Genomic DNA, 3,583 nt, shown 5'->3' on the forward strand with positions numbered 1-3,583 from the left:
GCAGAAAAGTTTGACTCTTGTAACACTTACTTGCTTGGCTTCCACTCCTTTGTGTGGCCGATTTGGCATCCAATGCATCTCATGCCTATCTTATATATCTCACTCACTCATCACAGCATCCTTTTCCCTGTTTTTGTTCCTTTTTTTATTATCATAATAATCATGTATAGGGGCACATGCACCGGGCTGCCCTTTTTTTTATTATCATAATAATCATGTATACCGTGGTGTTTGACAATACATTTTTGTGATATCTATGTTTCGTTATGTCTTATGTGGATATCATATTCTTTTTTTGTATATTACTGTTGTCCATTCACTGGAATAATGCTTTTCTAAGTATTTCAGGTAGGATATAGACAAATGTCATATTTGCTCTTCCTTGTGTTGCTAAGGACACTGATGGGTGGGGTTTTGCTTACAGCGCAGGTATATTTATGTTTTTTACATTTTGTGATGCTAATGTCTGTAGTCCCAAAACGCTTATTTAGCCATGTTTTCCTTGTTCACTTCACAAGATTATGTATTCATGCTAATAGTATGTTGCTCTTTCCAGGACCGATAATTCTGATAGTATGCCAAGGACTGCTCAGGGTTCCTATTGCTTTCTCTTTTACCAACTAAGGTAATCGAATTTTGATCTTTGGCTTGCAAATTTATCACCTTATGGGAGAGAAAGTTTTGCATGTACATGAGCTCTGATTATCTACATATATACTTGTACTGTTTTGGATTTGTTGGACTACTATTCTACATGATGTTCTCCATGATACACTTGATCTGTTAATTTGAGTATTGTCCTGGTGAGTTCGTTCATCTTGTGACACAAAATACAATTTTGGTATGTGCAGACTCTGAAATTTGGTGATAAAGAAAAGGTACCTCCTAATTTGTTCTCTGTCTCTCTACACTTGTCTTTGTTTATATAACAGTAGTGGCCTCCTGGCTTGTAGTTGGGTAATGCAGAGAGAGGTTTGGAATTGAAGAACTAAAATAATGCAGAGTTGAAGGTTTTGAACGGGAAGCTTGAACAAATAGTTTACTTTTTCTCATGTCTTTGATTAGTCTCATCCTATCTATGTCTGTTTTTTGCGTGCAAGAACTCCATTCTGTCTGTGTGACTATGTGTGACCGTGTGTGACCTTGACTGTGTGTGTGACTGACTGCGTGTGTATTTCTTTGTCTGTTTCTTGTGTGCAAGCTCCATTGTGTGTATGTGTTGACTGTGACTGTGTATTGACTGCGACTGTGTGTATGTGTGTATGTATGTGTTGACTGTGACTGTGTATTGACTGCGACTGTCTGTATGTGTGTATGTGTGTGTTGACTGTGACTGTGTGTCATTGTGCAAGCACTCCATAACAACCTATTGGCACCTACCTCTGGATATTTCAATATAAGGTCATGGGCATGTCATTTTATGACCTACCTCTGTAGTTGGTAGTATCATTGCCCTTTGGACACTCTTCAATGCATTGCTGTATATTTTCCTGCCACAAGTATGATGTTTGTGCTCAGAATGATGTATATGTAGAATCCAGGGTGGATGGAGGTTTTCATGATGGCTAATTTGATTTGTTATGGTTCTGATGGTGTGCTTCTTGTGTTCGAACTGAAGCCGTGGATCACTCATCAACCTGGTCTGTGTTTGTATGGTAACCCCTCTCGAATTTAACTCATTTCAAGTTTGCACACAATATTCATGCATATGCAAGGGTGGTGAGCTCACATATTGTGTCAGTATCTACCTACGCAGCTTAATTATTTCCGGATAGGACAGAGGTGCAATGTTTACATCCATGACAGAAGGTTCTTTAGCACTGAACTCATCAAAGATCCTTGGACTCAAGAGGTTTGTCATTGCACTCCAGACTTTGCTCGAGAAAAAAAAGATTATGCACATTTTATAGTTATATTTATTATGATATTTTTTCTACAAGAAGATGACCAAATTAGTGACCTTATGGACTGACAAAATGGTCTATTGCAGGTCACTACCTGGACGTATAGGCAAGCAATGTCGGGAGAGGTATTCTTTTGATTGTTTTATTTGTATATATGGTTTGCTGATATCCATTTTCCCCCTATGTGCAAGACAAATGGGGGATGTTTGTCTATTGATGCATTGCAGGTCAGCTACCAGAACTTCTTGCTGCTTATCCTGGATGTTTCCGAACATGCTCCCAAACATGTTCAATTTATCCGCCCTAGGACAGGTGACTACTGTGCTCCTTTTATGATTCTGTGTAGCTAGTACTCAAATCATGGATAGTCCATTCTGTCATCATAACGCGACCAGATTCACTCTGATTTGCAGTTTATTTGATGATGGCAGAATGAACCCACCTGTGATCTATTACACTTCTTTATTATTCAATGTTTTGTTATTACTTGCTAATTCTTTCTTCCCTTTGCATCGATCCACTTGCTATGCAGCCACTGCCATGACACAGCGGGTATGCTCGATTTTTTGTTTTGCGCTTGAGATTTTTCTTGTTCTGTGATGCATATGACTGACCACTCTTTTCTTAGGTTACTCGGCATGCTCGGCGTGTTTACTTTGGTGGACTTACTCCGATCGCTAATGAACAGGTAATTGCCTTGAGTAACTTGTTATTTCTTGGCGTCTCTTTCTCTATTTGTAGTCCGTGCTAACTATTTTGTTCTTCTTTCTTCAGACAGTTGCTCTATTCTTCAATCAAGTTATGGCTGCTATCGGGGGAAATGCATTTGGTCTAGGTGATGCAGTTGTTAATATGAAGCTGATTTTTGAATTCATTCAAGACATCTTAGTTGTTAATATGAAGCTGATTTTTCAATTCATTCAAAACATCTTAGGTGGCATAATCATCTGAATCCAAACATATGGAACGATGCTTGGACTACTGAGGAGGAACATGCACTGATTAATGCCATCAGGTATATGGGAATAAATGAGCAGAAATAGCGAAAGTTATTCCTGGAAGGTACTGCATGCCAAACAACTTACATCATGGGTCTTGCTTGTAGTATTAGCTTTCTGTTTGTGCCCTTTCTATCTCTTGTGTGTGTGACTAACTGTGTGTGACTGTGTGACTGACTCTGTGTGACTGTTACTGTGTGTGTGTGACTGAATCTGTGTGTGACTGTGACTATGTGTGACCGACTGTGTGTGTGTGTGTGTTTGAATTAATATTGCATTTGCTTGATGGTGTGTGCTGTATGCTTTGCTTGATGGTGTGTCCTGTATGCTTTGCTTGATGATGTGTCCTGAATGCTTTGCTTGAATGATTGATGTTGTATGTTTTGTTTGTTGTGGTGTAACACTGCCTTTGCCGGTTCCAAGCCCGGATGTGAAAATGTGGAGGGAGCTGCATTGATATTGCATTTGCTTGTTTGTGTGTCCTGTATACTTTGCTTGAAATGATTGATGTTGTTGTATAATTTGTGTTTTGTATTGTTGTGGTTTAACACTGCCTTTGCCGGTCCCAAGATCGGATGTGAAAATGTGGAGGGAGCTGCAGTTACCTCTTTGTATTGTTTGCATTACCTTCTGTGTATTTTTTGCATTACACACAATTTGCATTACCTTCTTTGTGGTTAC

The 3,583-nt window shown here is 39.1% G+C and overlaps 1 long non-coding RNA gene across 1 annotated transcript; it reads left to right on the plus strand.

Annotated features, from left to right (window-relative positions):
* Positions 1-863: 863 nt before the first annotated feature.
* On the plus strand, positions 864-3,024 carry LOC119335243. The gene is made up of 7 exons (XR_005161760.1): positions 864-1,655; positions 1,757-1,852; positions 1,991-2,216; positions 2,437-2,456; positions 2,533-2,592; positions 2,679-2,739; positions 2,839-3,024. It is a non-coding gene; the product is annotated as an uncharacterized LOC119335243 (long non-coding RNA).
* The last annotated feature ends 559 nt before the right edge of the window (positions 3,025-3,583 follow it).

Source organism: Triticum dicoccoides, chromosome 7B (genome assembly GCF_002162155.2).
Source record: "Triticum dicoccoides isolate Atlit2015 ecotype Zavitan chromosome 7B, WEW_v2.0, whole genome shotgun sequence".
NCBI classification, from domain to species: domain Eukaryota; kingdom Viridiplantae; phylum Streptophyta; class Magnoliopsida; order Poales; family Poaceae; genus Triticum; species Triticum dicoccoides.